The sequence below is a fragment of the Melanotaenia boesemani genome, chromosome 17 (genome assembly GCF_017639745.1).
Source record: "Melanotaenia boesemani isolate fMelBoe1 chromosome 17, fMelBoe1.pri, whole genome shotgun sequence".
NCBI classification, from domain to species: domain Eukaryota; kingdom Metazoa; phylum Chordata; class Actinopteri; order Atheriniformes; family Melanotaeniidae; genus Melanotaenia; species Melanotaenia boesemani.
The window spans coordinates 25,235,611-25,255,512 of NC_055698.1; the positions used below are offsets into that span (position 1 = coordinate 25,235,611).

Below are 19,902 nucleotides of genomic sequence, written 5' to 3' on the forward strand. Positions count from 1 at the left end.
CCTATTTGTTCCACTGAAAATGCTCAGGTATGAGGACTGTGGTGAAAATGAATGAAAAGGCAGACAAAGCTCTTTCTGGGTTTATTTGTGCAAGTTTTAAACAAGTAGTCTGGCTATTCAGCTGAATAATAAAAGATCAGGATTTATTGGTTATTAATCGTTTTGGAGGTAAATACATTATGCTAAATCTGCAACACGATGCAATGAATGCCAATTTGTTTTTGCACACATCTGATGCTGACTTTGTTTTGTTGTCATGGGCAACTCAAGCCATCCAATTTGTCAACAAATCAGTAAATATCATTAAATCATTTCTCTGCTTTCAACATTCTGTCTCAGCACGACGCCTTTTGCTGTACAAATGCTCCAAAATCTAACAAACACATTATTTCGTATGGATTTTAAATAAATAAAACAGCCAAATCCTGACATGGAAAAGTTTAAATATTTGGAAGACTCAAACGAATACAAGATATTTGTTAAATTGATTTGAATTACCTGACTTTGCGAGTGAGATACAGTTAATGCGACCAAACATCTGATCCTCTTTCATACAGTTTAACACACCCTTTCAGGATAGAAAAAAAGGTTTGAGTTTGGCAAAGGATTTAAAAAAGGTCTACAAATTAGTTGAATGAAATGACTCCACTATTAAGTAAATCGTGTATAAGAGTCATTGACTTCAAATGACTGTAAGTTTGTTCTATAAAAAGAGAGAAAAAAAAATCTAAATTTCATCACAGGGTCTTTGGGGAGTTTTTGCAACTACTGGTGTCAAAGTGCTGCATCAACGATTAGACTGAGATTGCACAAACATGTCCTGCAAGGCAGACGTGCCAGGAAAAAGCATTTGTTGTCCAAAGAGAACATGAGAGCATTGTTTTTAACAAGCTGCACATACAAGATAAATAAAAGATTAATAAAATAAATAGATATTCTCAACTGAAGGAAGTAAAAGCAGATGTCAGAGACTAAAGCACACTGGAAAATAAAGAGGCTTTGCTTTTTAAGCATCAAATTTTAAGCCAAATTAAAAAAATTGTGCAGTAGCTAAATTTCACTTTTTAAGATGCATTTTAAGAAAAAATATATATTTACATCATCTTATTTCAAGCAAGCTAACTGAATGTAGATTAGTTAGATCAACATGAACTGTGTCTTTGTGATGAGCGTTATACATTTTAAGCTGATCCACTGATGAACCACACGACCCGTCCTTCAGCACAACGGTGAGAAAGGCTACGTTCACTCTGCAGGCAAAAAGTGAGCATTAACCAACTAGTTTTATATCTGGATACGTATCTGATGTTTTTCAAAGGGACTTCGGTCTGAACGGTCATGTCGTATTTTCTCCAACGTCTGCCATTGAAGGGAAACAGACGTCCTGAGGTGGGACGTTGCAAAGTGTAAACGATAGGTGAAACAGAGCATAATTTTGCCAGATCCGATTGATCCGGCTGGTATACACATGCTGACGTGTAGCGTCTGTGTGGGCCGTTAGGTCTGCTACAGATGGCGGTCGCTTCTGGGCTGTACGCTGTTCACACTGGAGTCTGATGCAGGTGGAATTTAAATTTATAATGTTAAAAAAATGACAAAAATAACATAAAGGATCTCAGGAAAACCCAAAACTGAGCATTAAGACCTACAGTGCGTAGGTAGTTGTATCAGTCTAGAAACTGTTTTAAAATGCATGCCCTCTAATTACCACTAAACACAGACAGGAAGCAAACTTTTTTTACATGTGGGGGGGCATCGGGTGCTTGAAAGCAGAGATAATTATTTACTTAGTAAGTTTTAAGTTTTGTACTACTTTCCATGTATAAATTTGACAGTATTAACTTGTATTTTTCCTCGTTTCTCAACTAACAAAGACGGCTGTTAATGGAAAGGGGACGTCCTGAATACCTGAAGCATGTAGCGATAACCTCTTCTTTTAATTCAAACAAATTATTGGTAGTTCGGCTACACGCAGGAGGTCAGTGATGGTTCTTCGAGGGCAAAGTTGCTTTGTCCGAACGAAGAATGAAAAGGTTTAAAATGGCTGAAGTTGACTCTGCAAAAAGGGTAAAACTTTGTCCATCTATCAAAAACTACAAATAGTTTGTTAGAACTACAAGATGAGGTCATCGCTCCATTGTTTGTGGTATTTAGGAAATTGTCTTTGCATTAACAGCCGACTTTTCTTCATTTATTTCAGGATTCGCATTTGTGTTTTACCACTTGCTGATTGAATTATGACATTTATGAATTAAAAGTTTGTTTTCACAATGTAAACATTTCCTAAATGTAATTTTACTTATTTATTTAATGTAAATGTGTTTTGCACATCTCAGCCACCGTAGTTTTTCCTTCCTGTTAAAAATCTGTAGCTGTCGCCCTCCGCCTGCGGGGAGTCAAGATTCCCTGCAATCTGATGATTTTCCTTAGCCAGGCGATTATTTTTTATGAATTGACTTGTATAAAAACTGATTAGATGACAATGAACTGACTCGAATTAATTTGTCTGTAAAGAGCCCTGAGATGATGATGTTGTAAACTAGCGTCATGCAAATAAAGCTGAACTGAATGGAATCGATACAAGTCAAATATCTGTATTCAGTCTTAAGTTATTCTTGACTAATCTCAAGAGTTTCAACAGATTTATTCAGCCCCTCTTTGTCTGTCCTCAGCAAATAGCTCACACACAGATACACCAAATCAACATATGTGGAAGGCTTGTTGAGTTATTTTAATATTTGTTGTAATATTTAACTTTTTATCAATAAAGCTCCTTCCAGCATGTTGTTGCTGCTGCAGGCAGAGAAAAGGAAAAGCCTGAGCATCGTTAGAGTAGCAGCCTGGCATCGTACAAACATCACCCTGAGTCACAGCAGATGGAGGTTCTTATTGGCTCGGGTCCCGCTAGTGGGTTTCTTCCTGTTGAAAGGAAGTTTCTCCTCTCCACTGTCGCCCACAAAGCAACTGATTATAGATTGGACAAATGAATTGGATTCATTGCATTATAATTAGGCTGCAGTGAATTACTGATCCTTTAAATTGCCTTTGGTCATGAATTGGGATGATAAAAATAAAACAGAATCTGAGCTGAAATTTCGACTTTTGTGAGACTATTTTACACCCACATTACATCAAAGCTGTTATTGCTCTCATGTGGTTTGCTTTTCCATCTATTTGCTTGTCCTCATGTTCATCCTGGTGTTCCTTATCAAGGTGGTCCATTTTTAAAAGCGGTTTTTAACTGAATATATATATTTTTTGTATTCCTATAGATACTTACTCACTTACACCTTGGCTATATCATTCCTGTATGGGTGCAGAATTATTCTCAAGAGCCTTTAAATTATTTGTACTCCATCGTAGATGTGTGTATTAAGAGTTATAAATCAATGCAGAATAAATAAAGTCTTTTCTGTTCTTATATTAAATAAAGTAATTGTGTTGCTTATATGATAATGTTTAATGAAAATAATACCGTAGTATTAAAACTGTTATTTTCTGCTCAAGAATATTACCACCTTCATGTTTAGGACCATGTTTCAAAGAGGATCAAATGTTTGCATATAGCTCATGTCTACTGACAACTGATTTATATTTTTGCAACAAAAATACAAAAGATTCTTTCCTTCTAATAACATTTTATGCAAACTTCCCCAATATTCAGTCTTAACAAGGCACACGGCTTTGAGTGTTTAAAAAAAAATGCTCTCCAGTGCCTCGCATGAGGGAAGAAGTTATAAACCGAGACTCAGATGGTGCAGGTGCTTCGCCCAAAGTAACATCTGTCATTGTTACTCACTGCGTCTCTGTTTACAAGTGCTTTTGAGGAACTGAAAGCCTCTTCTGAATCACAAGTGCAACATATTCATCAGCTGGAGAATGCACTTTTACACTACAGCGTTGCAATCATCTCCCCGGAGACTTTCATCAAAGGCAGCTGTGTATTTTAACTCCGTCATTATACTCCCAAGAAAAATTAATCTCGAGTTGTTCACACAGATAAAATGGCAGGTTTGAGACATAAAATGAAAATGCAAAGGCAGATTCCACTGCAGCTACAAGAGGAGGCTCAGCTGGCAAAATTTCACATAGCTGCAACATCAACAGCTCTGCAAAGTCATTTAACTTGTTTGTTCTTGGCTTGAGAAACACAAGACGCGACTCCTGGTGCTCCCTCCCGTGGGGCTGCCATTAAACAAACCAAACTAGACTCCTGCAAGCAAATGCCGAATGCCAAAATGTCATTAACTCATTTTGCAATCAAAGTTCAGCAACCTGTAAAAAAAAAATGTCACCCCTAAAAGTGGCAGGTACCAGCCAGAATGTCCCCCTCTGTGCTAAAAACAGGGTGAGTTAAGGTTTCTAAAGCCTATTTTTCACTCTTTCACTCAGAAAAATCAAAGAAGAAAAAGCATTTAATTAAATTATCATGCAAAGCTACTACAGGAAAACTGAAGTAAACAGGACATAACTGACAATGTCACTCTAAAAAGATGATCTAAAATAAAATAAAAACAAAACTGAAATACATTCATTTGAAACTGTTAATTTACATATGTGTCAGGTCTCTAATGTGTTATTAAAGCTGTGTTTCTCAAACCTTTTTCAACACTGGACACCGTGTGGACTCATTTTTCAGCCAAGTACCCCGTAAACCAGGGTTTCTATTTACATTTCAGCTCAGGGTCCACAAACAGCACAATCTGATCTCCAGTAAAATAACAGCATAATAAATATATAAATTAATTATATAAATTATGAAAAACTTCTCATTTCTCCCTTTGTTTCCGTTCCATGTTACAAGATCATTATCAAGAGCTTTAAATTTAGTGAACTATTAGAAAACATGAACAACCTGAAATTTATGGAGAGAAATAAGTACAGTTTCAACATTTTGTAATTATTCTTATTTACATATTTTATATCTATTTATTATTATTATTATTATTATTATTATTATTATTATTATTATATATTTCAGTTATATATTATTTCTATAAATATATACGTATAAATTAGTAAACAAAATATTTTATTTAAAATGTATTTATAAAATATTTTATATATTGAAATAAATTTTATTAACAGAAAATAATTATAATTTATATTTTATTATATACATTTCTATTTTATACTGTTTTTTTCCTTGTATGTATTCATCTCAGACCTATGATGTAAAATGTGAAAAACCTGTCAAGCATGTTGAAACTTGCAGCTTCCTGTTCTTGTAAAAACATCTCACCTTGTTCTGCTGGCGTATGCATGGTGTCTGCAGATCGATGCATTCAAGGACATGTTATATGTTTTAGTCACCGAATCTGGCAGTAAAAGTGTTCCAGCAGGAAAACCACAAAATATTTTTGTATGAGGCACCAACCAACCAGATTTAAAACCAGTTGTTGAGCTCACTGCACATTGTGTTAATGTCTTCTTGTGTGTCTATAATAAAAATTAAAAAGAAAAAAAAAAATACAAAACTTGGTACAACAACATTAAAATAAAGCACCTCTCACCAGGTGTCAGATGTGGCCGAGGTGCTGAAGCTATAAATGATATGTAAAAGATTTAAATCTGATTGTTTTCTTGTTTGAAAAAGCACCAAAAGAAGCGTGATAGAACCTGGCTGGCATGAAATTTGTTCTGGGATATGGACTGGGATTTTCCGCAATAGTTGGGCTGTGACTGATGAAGATCCAAAACAAATAAACAAATAATCTGTGTAAAATTTTGGCACTTACTCCACTTCCTCTAAGAGAAGGGGCTTCGCTGGAGGGGGCGGAGCTCTTCCTGAGATGTGACCTCCTCCTTCAAACACTGTCAGTTCTTCCTGATTTCTCTCTCTCTCTCTCTCTCTCTCTCTCTCAGTCTGCCGTCTTCTCAGTGGAACGTTTCTCAGACCAGTGGCACTCTGGGTAATCTGCCAGATTTTAAAGAGAAAAAAAGAGAGAAGGATGTCAGCGAAGGTGTCAAAGCAAACTGAAAGCTAAAGACAAATCAGATGTTCCGTACATATGCTGAGGTGTTGCTGTGAATTAAAACGCAGATTTGAAATTAATATATAGACGTGTAGCTGATGGTGTGTGTGTGTGTGTGTGTGTGTGTGTGATAGCAGGTAGGTGTGTATGATTGCATGACAGTATGTGTGAATGAAGGAGCAATTGGAACTTAGTATGTGAAATTAAAGTTGCTGTACAACTTGACTATAAATAATAATAATAATAATAATAATAATAAAGACTGTAGTTACCATGGAAACATGTGCCATAACAAGAGAAGCAATAAAGTGATAAATAAAAAGTGGGAAAGAAATACTGTAAGAAAAAAGCAGCAAATCAGAGGCCAGAGAAACCCTGTAGCAGCAGGACTCCCAAAGATGCAAACATCAACTTCATCATAGCTCCCAGCTATGATCTTTTCAGCAGGTGGCCTCTTATTGGTTAACAAAGACAGCAACACCTGCGATTCTGCATCCCAAAGTTTCTAGCTACCAGGTTTTAATAAAATGCATCTCAAAGTTACCGCTACTGGCGGCACTGATTTATAACATACAAGCTTAAACTCTAAACTATAAATCAAAGGGTCCATTCTCGGTTTAAAACTTCTGCATGTTTGCTAATTTCCACCTGCATCAGTGAACAGCTGAAAAAAAAACACCTGAAATTTTTTGGTTTCAAACCACCAGCAGACTTGGACCATAGCGCTTAGAAAACACAATGAAATGCGATTAGTTTATCACAAGATGGAGCATCCACACTATGCAAAACCTGATGGTGGCTTGCAGAGGGGCTTCATTGTTTTCTGTATTTAGCTACACAACGTGAAAACGCACAACAAAGAACAAGCAATACAAAACATACACAGCATGTACCCTTTATCCTAAACAATAAAAATAATGAATTTGAATGTTATAGTGCTTTTCAAGGCACCTGAAGCACTTAACAGTGACTCTATTATTCATTCATGTCACATTCATAATTGCAGACGGTAAGCTATATGTGCAGCTACAGTTACCCCGGGGCACACTGATGAAAACATGGCTGCCTATCACCACCATCGGCCTCTCGGACCACGACCGAGCACTCATTCATGTACCAGTGATACAGACAATGGATGAAATGTATTGGCCAAGGACACAATGACAGGTTTACTGCAATTTTATCTGTGTGAATATATATATATATATATATATATATATATATATATATATATATATACATATGTATACTTAAAATGAAACGTGCAAAGCTGCTGCAGGCTGATCCCGTCCTGGCTTACCATCAGATATTAATGCCTATTAATGGAGAATGTGGACAAAAACATTTAAAAAGTAGTGTAACCTGTTTCAGACTCATTGGAGAACAGACAGAGGTGAAAGTTAAAGTATGTAAAATAAAACTTTTACTTGAGGTCTATTCGGTTTGAGCCAGGGATATATTTTTTTTTATACTGTTTGGAACTCAAATGCAAATAAATGCATTGTTCCAGATATTACTAAAGATTGAGCTTACAATATTAATGTCTATTATTTGATTCAGTGGTCCACTAAAATACATTAAATTTAAAAATATGTGCCCCTTTTTCAATGGGCAAATATAATATATAAATATATATATAAAATATATAATTTTTCAATAGTATTTTTTCAAATAAAATACTATTAACAAATGCTTTTTGTCAACATCATGAAAACCAGCCATGTTATGCTACAGAAAGAAGAAGCTGTCATTTACCATAACAAGGCCACTGCATTAAAACAGCAGGGATCCGTCAAAATATCAAACCTGCCTTAGATTTTTTTAATTTATTTTTTTTCTTTTTATTGCAGTTCAGCGTGTTGCAAATCAAACAGGATATAATAAGACACCCAGCAGTGCAACATGTCAAGTTCAGAAAGTTTTATCTTTATGCAAAATTTCCCGGAGCACAGATTGGCAACCAAGGGTTCTCCTAAGCCTAATATAACACAAATAATGGCAGGAGCAGGACCTGCTGGAGCATGGATACAGCACTGCAGCGCCAATCAGCCCTGCCAGCTTGTGCGTGATTGCTGTATTCCGAGCTTTCAAGAAGCCATTCTACACCAGCAGGAAATGAACCACTTTTTCATTTGTCATTAGTGGTCAATCACTTTTAAATCCACATGCATGTTGTAAGAGGGAAGGAAAGATGGAGGGTCGACAACAAGCGAATGAACAAATGACAAGGAGAAGAAAAATGGTGATTTCAATGCCTGGAGAACAAATGTGTTGATATGTTTATCAAACACGGAGACCTGATGTGTCACATGTTTGTCTCTCATCAAAGCTTTGAATCATCATTTAGCACTGATGGTATAAATCGGATTAATTGCTCCTCTAAGGCTGTTTGTTTGCCTTATTATCTTATAAACTGCTCTTACACACGACTTTGTTTTTTCACTGCGGTGTGATTGTGAGTGTTGGTCTAATTGCTCGCAGCTGTCTGAGCGTAAAGCATGTGGCACCTTTGTATTCACATGCCTTGCATTATTTTAGTGCACAGCTCAGGGTCACATTGACTTCTTTTGAACCGAATCCTCAAATTTTTCAACTTCAACTTGAAACAAAAACGTCCTTTGGGGAACAGAGCAGTCATCGTTCACTACAGGCAACGCTCAGCAGCTTTTTGCTCTTAAACAAATTATTACTCCACAGAAAAAAATAAATAAATAAAAGCAAGCGATATTAGATTTCTGACTTTATTGAGTCTGATACAAAAACAAAACAGTGTAAAATCAATTCCAACCATTTTTAAATGTGGGGTTGTGTAATAAATCGCCACTGTGTATAGAGCTGTGTGATATGAACCAAAATTTATATCCTGGTGATCCTGGACAGCCACTCTGATCGCAGCTTGTAATCGCAATCTCACTCTTTCTGTCACTACCCACAGCTTGTGACCATAAATGAGGGTAGAAACGTAGATCGACCGGTGAATCGATAGCTTTGCCTCTCTGCTCAGCTCCTTCTTCACCTTGACAGACTAATGCATCACTACTGATCCGCCTGTAGATCTCCAGCTCCTACTAAATGTTCAGATTTAACTAAATGCCACATGTACAGCTTTACAATTACTTGAATTGAAATGATTACACTGAATTATAAAAATTGTTTGAAGACTAAATAAATAAAAACTATTTCAGGATTTCTTCTATATTTAGCCATGAACCTTTTCCAGTTTTTTCCTGTACAATTTCCACTCATTATTTTTACATAAGAAAGGTCAGAATGGCTTCAATTTCCACTCACATTTATCTCATTTGCACTCACCAAACTGTGAACGAGTTTTCATTTTATTTATTGTTCTATTTATTTTAATACTTTGCTCTACAGGGCAATATTTTGCATATATATACAGATCTTCCGAGTCTGAAATGTCCTATACAAACATGTCTATGCTGCAATACATTGCACAAATGGCAATGACACCTACAGAGTCTCCGTGTCCCCATCTCTGACCCTCCTCTAAAATCTCTGCTTAGACTAAATTTTATGCATCAGAAATAAAAACTACAATGTGGCATCTATTTCAGTCATTAAATGACTACAGATATAGCCTGACTCCACGGCATGTTTAAACTTAATTCTGCAGAAAATGTGTCCAATGTGATCCAACGATTTAATCTAGTTAAAATATTTCAGAAAATTATTTATAATTTATCAAGACCTCTTAATTTAACCCATCACTATCTAATCTAATTCAAATCTAAAAGGTGTGAGTAAAAGAGACTTTATTTCATTCACTTATAGTTTACACCTTTAACCTGCGCTGTCAAAAGGAAACCAGAGCCTTTCTGTGTGAGAGCTGCACTTATTTTACAATTTAGATTTAAAAAAAAAAAAAGAAATCATCATTAAAGAAAGCAAAGTATTATTTTTTTCACAACCATCCTCAAGTTATCGAGCTCCTTTAAGAGGGAATCACCAGCAGTGTTTTCCCCAGGATGTGATGAGTCCATGTGGTGTGTGTGTGTTCATCTGTGTGGGTTACTAAGGTTCTGTGCGTGAGTGGATGAGATCATCAGAGGACTGCAGCACCACAGAGAGAGACACACAGAGAGGGAGAGGGAAAGCACAACAGGTCTTTTCCAGAGAGTCTGGATCCCCCTCAGGACTGACCTCATCCTCCATCCGTCACAAACCTGATGCTAACCAGCTCTGAGTGTGTCTGCGCGGTACCCACACAGTGTTTGAAACTCCGAGGTGAGCAATGCTACATGTATAGAGGTTTTAAAAAAAATTAAAAGTGGCTTTTTTTTCCCCCCTGGAGTGGCTGTTCATACTATTACATCAATCTGAGAGTTAAATAACAAAATGTGGATATTTTTAACTGACAGTGAAATGAAAGTTGCCCCATTATTACCATTTTAGGACTTTATGTGTTCAGATAAAAAAAAAGGTAACACAAAGGTGTAATGTCAACTAGATGAATGGGATGTTGAGCAATAAGGTGAGATGGTACACCTGAGAAGCCATTTAGGGTTATTGGCTGCATCCACAACAAGCACAGGATTTTAAATGAAACGGTAGAGATCTGGATGACAATTCCATGTACACATGAGAACATCTCTTTCTTTTTACTTAAACAAGATGTAATAAATAAATTAAAAATGTGAAACTTTCATAACGTCCAGCCGACGTCCAGCAGCCGACAGTTTGAAGTCTTGCAGTTCTTCAGCATGAACATTTAATAATTACGAGTCTTTTGAAATCGTGACAGGTGTAGGAACTTATGTCTGAGGCTGAAACAGGTGGCAACGCATCTGCATCTGAACTTGTTCGGCAGCTTGTAATGATCAAGACTGATCACTGTGTGACAGATGTCTCCTGCTTTTTGGTTCTACCCCCCATGAGAACTGGATTCTGGGAAAAGTTATTTGACTGGTTCTTTCAGACTTACAAGAGAACTTTCTAACCAGACGTTGACCCTGACTTCTATAGCTGCTCACTGGCTGCAGCAAGCCTACCTACCTACAGCAACGCGACAGTCTCTGATGATTATAAACTTTCTTTGAAATACAAATACCTTCTTAAACTCGGAAACCTCTGGGATCCTGATACATATAAGCTGTATTTTGCTTTTTTTAAATAATTGAATTAAGAACATTTATCTTTCAGTGCTGAATGTAGGGTCTGATCATCTCACACATTTCATGTTATCTTCTTATTTTACACAAATCCCAGACTAACTTCCTTTTTTTTCTATTTATAGCAGCAGTTAGCAGATGATGTAATTGTGGAGTTTTTATTTGAGCTACTGTGACTGATCAGAGTTTAAGTGTCCGGTTTGTGTTCTGGCAGATATGGTCTTTGTCCTGCTCTGGTTTTTCTTTTAAGTGAGCTAATTCGCCATCATCATTTGCCAGAGCCAGATGTTTAGTTGCAGAGAAATAGCCATCGGAGGCATCTGTGTCCAAAAATGGTTGCAGCGGTGCTCCTCACTAAATCTGACATGTGCTGCACTTCCATGTTATTGTGAAGACGGATGGACATTGACAACTGAAAAAAATTGCCACCTGTTGTAGGCTAGTAGGAGCTGAAGTATTAAAAGGCTCTGGACAAACTGCTTGATAAGAGTTTTGACAAATACTGGTTTTGATTTGCAGTGTTGGTAGAGATACCAACCCTTAAACAATATGTCAAAAAGGTGGAGTATTTATATCTTATGCATCTTTATTTATTTATAGAAAAAGAAAGAAATCAGAGAAAAAGGACAACCTGCTTGATCGTCGTGCACAATTGTGCATGCTACTTATCTACTTATGGGTAACTGGGGAGATGGTATGGCCGATATATCAGGTGTGCAACATTGTCATCATCACGCCTTCTCTGATTCACACACATCTTGCAGAATCAGCACGAGATAATGCCAGCTTGTTCGGCCCATGTGTAAATGGCCAACGGTGGTTTAAAGAGGGGCTCATCATTGCAGCCATATGGTGGAACTGATGTGTTTCGCCATATGGCCATAAGGGGTTTGTATTTCACTGTCATTTACACACACAAGAATCTTACACCCATCTGTAAGCAGTAAAAACAGCCATGGCAGACCCTATTTTAACACCAGAGCTGTACTGAAGACAAAAAAATGGTTAAAGGGACAATTCAACATGTTTACATAAAATATTTCATTTTGTTTACGACTCAGAATCGAGCATTGGTGGAATACAACTTTGAGAAACTTGTAATATTCTAGTACACAACATTGTTTAATAATGTTACTTTTCATTCGAGTAGTGTTAATTTTTTTATATGATCTCATTTACATAAATGTTGGAACTCAGGATATTTCTGAGACCAAATTGACATTGGGACAATGCTACTGTTTCATGTTTATTAAAAGACTCAGATAACACTGTTACAAATTATGGTAAATCTTAAAATATAATGAAAAGAAACTAATACATACTTCACATTACATGCTGTGGAATAAACTACAGGATGTAATAAAACGTAGTTTTGTGCAGTTTTGCAGAAATATCCAACCTTTCTTGAAACATTGTAGCTTAAATGGTGTGAAGCATCTCTTTGCCTGGAGACAGCTAGGATAAGGATTTCCTGTTCCACCATTTGCACCATGCTTTGTCTTTGCCTTCTTCATTACTTTTTACGAGGTCCTGTAAACATGTGATTGAGGCATGATTCATAGCAACTGGTTTCACAGTCTGTAGCCATCTTTGTTTACTTTGATTCAATACAGAGGGACGCCTCCACAACCATCAGCTTCAGTCTCATATCCATAATTGGAACACTAAATTTCAAAAAGGTGTTGGAGAAGTAACTTTATTTTCCCAGATGTAATCACTGAACATCCGGCTTGACATTTGTTTCTTGCATCACTCCATTGTAGCCACCATAACCTACAGGCAATCTTTGCTTTCTAAAATCCAAGATATTGAAAATTTATTGTTACCAACATGTGCAATATCCAATATCTCAAAATTAATCATAATATTTCAAAGTTATTATGACTTGGAATGCAGCCCTCATCAGTGCACCCGCTGGGTGCACAGTATATTGATTTGTTTATATACCGTATTGATGCAATATTCAACAATGTTGCATACTGTACACTTTTATCATTGCCTTAAAGACTATTTTACCGTTTTGATGTTTGCCACATGGGCAAATCTAATGACACATGTTTAAAATCTTACATTAAATAATTTGTCTGAACAATCCATACAGATAATTCATTCGTAGCATATATTACTTTCCTACAAATGCAACTTTTCACTTTAGTATCTGTTAAGTGCTTCTGGACTGATGAAAAATCAGAACAGGCATTTTAGTCTGCCAAAGCGGGACGAGTGCAGAAATAAATGCATCTCTCTAAATGACGTGACCACCTCTCGAAGTCCTTTTAAAGAAGTTGAGGCTTCAAGCTGCACATGCAGCTGTGATGGTTTACATCAAAGGAAAAGTATGGAATGTATTAATGTCAGTGTAGTGTCTCAACGAGGACATATCAAATGTGTGGGTGTGATTCTTGTTGACTGATTCCGAATTAAGCCAGATGTTTTTGACCCTTAATGCTACATAAACTGATTTATACATATTTTTCTGCCCAAACATGTTCATGTTAAATCAAATCTTCCTTCAAGCAAGTCACGCATCTTTCCAGCTATATCACTGCCCTCTCACGTTCATCCGTACTGTACTGTGCGTTGAAGATCTTGCAGGCTGTTTGCATCATATGTGGGACTCCGCTCTCTCTGCTCTCTGTCACTACATGAGATGTATTCATATGTAAGTGTCAAAGTCACAGAGACAAATTCCTGCACGTGCCGCTCTTCCTGCAGCTCTGACGCAGGAAGCCTCAGATTAATGCGACAGTGGAGGACATGGCCTCAATCTATTTTCCTGTCCATACCTCTGCGCCAAAGAGTTGCTTAAAATATATTTAGGCTGCGCAGCTCATCTGGATATTTTGCATATCTTAATTAGAGCTTGCAAAAACATGCAAATGAGGCAGTCGGCCCCGATTAATTAGCTTTGTGGGTTTTCTCTTTAAGTGGCAGTGGTGAAGGGGTGTCTATCTGTCTCCCTTTCTCCTTTTTTCTTGACCTAACCTGAATTTAATCAATCAGGTCAATTAGTGAGGGGATTCTTGTTCACAGTAATAGACAGAAGAATGGATCTGAAAGTGCAGTGCCAGTTCATGTGAAACAACAGTGTCTGACTGGTTCCTGTCTTTTCACAAGTTTTTCTTACAATTACAGCATCACACTTCTACTCGCTGCCATAAAATGTTTGAAATTTTTTTGCCATTTCCAAAGGTCCACAGATACACATCAAAATATTAAATGAAAGACTGGTAAACTGCTATGATGAGTTGACCACAAATATACAGATATTTGCTTTAACCTCTTCCAGGCTAGGCCATTTTTATTTGCCTTCCTTCTGAAATGGCATTACTGGCATGACTAATTAAATGAAGTATATCACTACTACACGAGCTATATGTATAATCTTGGCTTAAAAAGAAAGCTGAGACATGTGAGATTACTACAGAAGTGTCAGAATCAAGATATGTGTTACTGTTTATACTCTATGCTAAATACAGGTATGAAGCTTTTTGTCCGTCTTCTGCATCTTTTACATGCGTAATTTGGTCAGTTTTGGGGGTTCTTGTGAATGTGTACACTGATGGAGCAAACAGAGTAGTACCACCAGAAACCGTGGGGGCAGTGTTGAGCATTTTAGCTGACGTGCAACCTGCAAAAGGAACAAAAAAAGAAGCCATAAGATATTTAATGGCCACACAGACCACCGCCATCTACTGCACTGCCTCTTTCTGAGAATGTACGTGGGGGCAAACTCTGGACTCTGTACTACTGTCAAGTATTGGCTAACAACCATGCCAACGCAAGGGATGCATGAAAGTATGAAGGCAGTGACATTTAAAATGGATGTTCCTTATTACATAAGTGAAGGGAGCATAAATGGACATTAAATCCAACTGGAACACAGTAGAAAATGTAAATGCTTATCTCCAACTAAAAGAAAACGCCATTGCTTTCAGTAGAAAACCAGAGGAAAGCAGCCCAGTTCATCTAGGAATTAGTAAAGTCTGGTGAGGAACTGTGCACAAATAGAAGTTTAAAAAAGTGAACCTGAGTAGTTTACACATTTTAAAGTAGGTATTATGCAGGTAGATGTTAGGAAACCATCAACCAGGTTCAGTGATCAACACCCCAAACAACCATCAGTCAGGAGAATCCAGGGATAGCCTCCAAATTCGCCTTAGAAACACCGTGATGATCCAGAGAAGTGAATCCCAAGATAGTACATCACAGGAAGAGTGAATACTTCATAATAAAACCACCTTCATGAGTCATTTCAAACAACGGCAGAGTCATAGGAAAGCACATTACTGAGTTTTTAGAGGTTGAATATAAGTTTTGAACACAAAAAAGCTAAATTAAGACATTTTGTGATGTTTTTATTTATTTATTTATTTTTTTTGGCTGCTAGCTCAGAGTTTTTGTTGCACAGTGATGAGACCGATATCTTTGTAATCAGCAGTCTGATGTCGTATGACACCTTGTTTGTGTGGTTTGCTTGAAATAGAGAAATTAGCAGAAGCGCTAAAGTGAACAGCGCTGTTCTCATGTTTTTGTTTTTACATAATTGGTTGGGGTTTGAATGGTGTTTTCTTTGGATAACAGTGCTTGGTAGCGCCTTTTAGCTGAGTTTCTCCAGGCCATTTTTGGTATGCTATATGTTAGGATTGGTGCTTGCATCTCATGCTGCTCCCTGTACAGGAGACTGGTTGAGATGAGGTTAAAGACAAATACTTTGCCCATTATTTACTTTTAAACCACAACTTTAAATTGACTTAAAATTTTAAACCACCACTGCTGACTGACAACATTTTAAATATTAAGGAATAGAGAACCAAAAACTTCCTGCTTGATTTTGGCTATATGACATCTCGTTTCAGAAACTGGGGGATTTCCACACAACAGTGATTCATGACCTGCAGGGAGACAACAAGCTCAGAATTTCTGAAGGAGGGTGTTTGCTGACAGATACAGTAATGCAGATGTATGTTTTCATTGTTTGATTTTTATTTTCTATTCTTGTTCTGTAATTTTACCTTAATCAAAGCAGTTTACATCATTTTAAAATAATTAAGACATGAAAACTTGAATATTCCCCAATATAAAAAGTGATGATATTTATATAAAAAAATCAATAAAGATGTGAAGACTAACAAAGCCTCACTCAATTATCTTTTTGAACTAATACATCTTCAGCCTGGCTTGACAGGATTTCATCCTGAAACACCCCAACCATAAAAAACAGTATTTTCTGTATTTTTACGTACACAAGTTTTTCTAATGTTCAGATACATATGTACTAATGTGCATCAAATGAAAGTCTGTTCATTCCTTTGGGAATCTTCCACCTTCCGTCTTTTACACACCTAAGATTTAATCTTTTAATTTATGCAGTGAGTTTTAGAGAAGTTTTATAAATGAAGTGGTGTTTAGGTAGCGAACTACTAGCTTAACAGCTAAACTGATTAAAATGTTCCCATCGTATTCAGGGAACATTGAGACTAAAATAATAGGAAGCTGTTCAGTGTATGGGGTACATGTTTTAATGTCTTTTGTTGCCAGGCAGACAGACCACTTTTAACTTACCTCTCCGCTTGCATAATTTCTGTTTCTGTAACTTCATGCCCTGATGATGCATAGAAAAAGTCTATTGCTTCTATTCTACCACATGACTTTTGTAGTTCAGCCACTTCTGGTGAACATATTGGTGTTCAAACAAACCAAAATGGCTAACATACAAGGAATAATTGAGCTGTTTGAGTATTTTCACAGTTTAGATTCAGGTTCTTGCACGAGCTACCTTAAAAAAAAGTTTATGATAGCATAGATCATTGTGCATTATCTAAGAAAGATGTAAGCATGAAAAGCTCAGACGTTTATAACTTCTTTCTGTGTGGATGGGTGAGAGCAGTTGGGATTAAGACCCTTCATGGCAAATCCTGGTTTGTTTCTGCTTGTGTAATAACACATTTTGGTCTTTTTACAGCTGCATTGCCATGTGTGTTTGGCATAAACAAATAGAGACCGATCAGGGTCTAGATCAGGGTTATTTAGGTCCTACGAGGTCCGCAATCCAGCAGGTTTTCCATGTATCCCTGCTTCAACACACCTGACTCAAATTAATTAGTCACTGTGCAGAACTCCATTGGCTGTTAGATCCATTTAATTTGATGCATATTTGCATTGAATAACCCTGGTCTAGATTCTTTGTAGGAGGCCAGTCTGTGGTGAAAACCATTTTTACTTAAGTTGAAATTAGCTCAACCCACGTATTTTCAGAAGCTTTTTGCTTAGCAAATGTATATTTGACAAAAAAAAAAATAAATAAATAAAAAAACAAAAGAAGAAAGCAGCTACATTTTCTAATTGCCCCATGAGATTCAATTTATTCACCAAGACAAGGACCTCAGTTGAAGTTCAGCGAAAACAAAGCGATCACTGCAATGTGGATGTGACTATATGTTAAATCCAGCTATTCCATAAAACTGCTTATATTATTATCGACCTCTGCTCAAGTTTATAAATCCAAAATAAAAAGCCTTAATAATTTACCTTTAAAGAGCATTTTTCATTTATCAAACTGATGTTCAGACCAAATATGTGGTGTTAAAGTAACACTACATAACTTTCCGACTTTTATGGCGCATTCACAACAGGACCGTACTGCAGACTCCGTTTGATAAGGTGGGGATTTCCAAAAAAGCTTGCACCTTCACTTGCTTTGGCTTGCTTTCACCAAAGCTCCTCGACCATGTCACACAGTAGCAACAGCTACTCAACAGGAGATATTCCCTAAACTGACCCCTAACCAAGAAGAAAGAAGAAAAACAGGCTTATTGATTGGCCAGGGCCAAAAAGTGTGAATGCATAGTAAAACGGCATGTTTCTGATTTGTTTTGATGTCACATTAAAATCCATTATGCATATCCCTGAAGCGGCTGTTACCCAACAGCATCCAGAGGCTGAGAAACCACAGCTCAAAACTTTTTATTTGTTCCGCTCCGTTACTATACAGCAGTATTCCACTTTACTGAACCGCACCACATGCTAGCAACTGGATATCAACACACTGGCTGTTTTTAATCGTGGCTCATTCAGGAAAGTAACCCAGGAGGATATCATCAGAGGAAGCGAGGAAAAGAAAGACAAAGGGACAGAGCAAGAAATAAGACAAGAGTCAAAATCCGACTGATTTTTATTGACTGAACATTGCTCAGAGGAGACAGAAGACATAAGACAGATGCTGAATTAGCCGTCAGCGAATCAGCGAGAAAGATGGTTAGTGGAATGCTTGGAATTTGCAAAATGAAAAGAATAAAGGAATAAGAGAGGCGTGTTTATGACTTTAACAGACAAAACCTTAAATATAATCAGCTTATTGTTACAAACTGGAAAAAACAGCACAAAACTCATTACCTTCAATACTGGATATTTGAGCTTTCAAAATTACTTTTAGTATTTATCAAAAGACAACAAAAGCTTTTTTTTGGGGGGGAGGGGGGGTAATAAGTTAAAAAAAAATAATCAAATAACTATTTCAGACAGGGTGAAAGCCATGATTTATTGATGATTATTTCATTGGCTCGTTCATTCCGCATTTAAATGATTATTCTTTTGATTTATAATACATTAAGAATCATACAGCTCTCCTAAAGGGTGATGTTTTCATTTGGGAAGGTTGATTTTATGCAACCAGCAGACTAAAATCTTAATGTCTTGAGTTCTTTCATATAAAAGCAAACATGATAAAAAAGGATCAAATGTGGGAAAAGATTCAAACTCCTGTTTCGGAATTTTGAGAGCATGTAAAACACCCGTTTTCCATCTGAACATAAAAGATCAACTAATGTAGAACACATCCTTCACTGACATATTGAGACAATTAGAGGCTGTTACAGAGAACAGTGTGCTCTTCCTTACTTCAAATCCTAACAATGATAAGGGCGGAATAACAAAGAGGCCACAGATTTCATTACTGATCTGGACAGCGGCAAATTCCTAGACAGTTATTGGTGAACAATAGCATAAACCTTGTGTTTGTGAGGACTCAATATGTTGGGATGACCAGTGCTCGACTGGGCTAATAACAGGATGGGACAAAGAGGCAACGAGCTGAACAAAGACGGTAAAAAAAAAAAAAAAAGCCTTCCCCACATGCTGAGAAAGTAATAAAAACAGACACAACAGCTGTGACTGATCTGGAAACATCGGGTTTGGAGGCACGTGTAGAGACACGCACACACACATAAATTTAAAAACATCTAATAAGATTTCATTGATTGTATTATGTCTGCTTGTGTGCCAAAGGTTTCCAGTGTAACAAATCTACAACAGAGTAATACCGTCTGAAAATGCCAATAACTGTCCGGCATTAATTCTGGAGCTACAAGCAGATGTTCGACTGTCCGGACAGTATATTTTCTGTTCTGCATTTCAGTCTTTGCCATCATCGTGACCAAAAGAACAGAGTGATCGTTATAAAGATTAAAGTATAAATGTCCTCTAATGCAGCTTAAAATGTTAGCTTGAACTCTAAATGACCCAGTCACAAACTGTGCTGTTGGCAAACTGCCATCATTGAAAGTATGTTGAATTTACAGTAGCATTTCCTCTGAACAGTGAACCCATGAGCAGACAATAAGCACTAAATTATTTCCTAAACTGAAGAAAAATTAATTATCTTGTCACTCCCAGGCAAGCTCTTAAGAGAATAAAGAATGTTTACTTTTTTCCTCTTTTCTAGATTTTTTACAATTTATTTGACAAAGACATCATGGATGTTGGCACATAGTTGAAAAATATGTAAATCAGGACTGAGT

General features: G+C 36.8%; 1 protein-coding gene across 2 annotated transcripts in view; it reads right to left on the bottom strand.

The window, feature by feature from the left end:
- The window catches only part of LOC121657073 (zinc fingers and homeoboxes protein 2-like), a 146,331-nt gene that overhangs the window by 92,797 nt on the left and 33,632 nt on the right, over window positions 1-19,902 (bottom strand). For both annotated transcript variants that reach the window (XM_042012439.1, XM_042012438.1), the window contains exon 2: window positions 5,739-5,917. The gene's annotated coding sequence lies outside the window, so the exon portion shown is untranslated. The remainder of the gene's footprint in view (window positions 1-5,738; window positions 5,918-19,902) is intronic.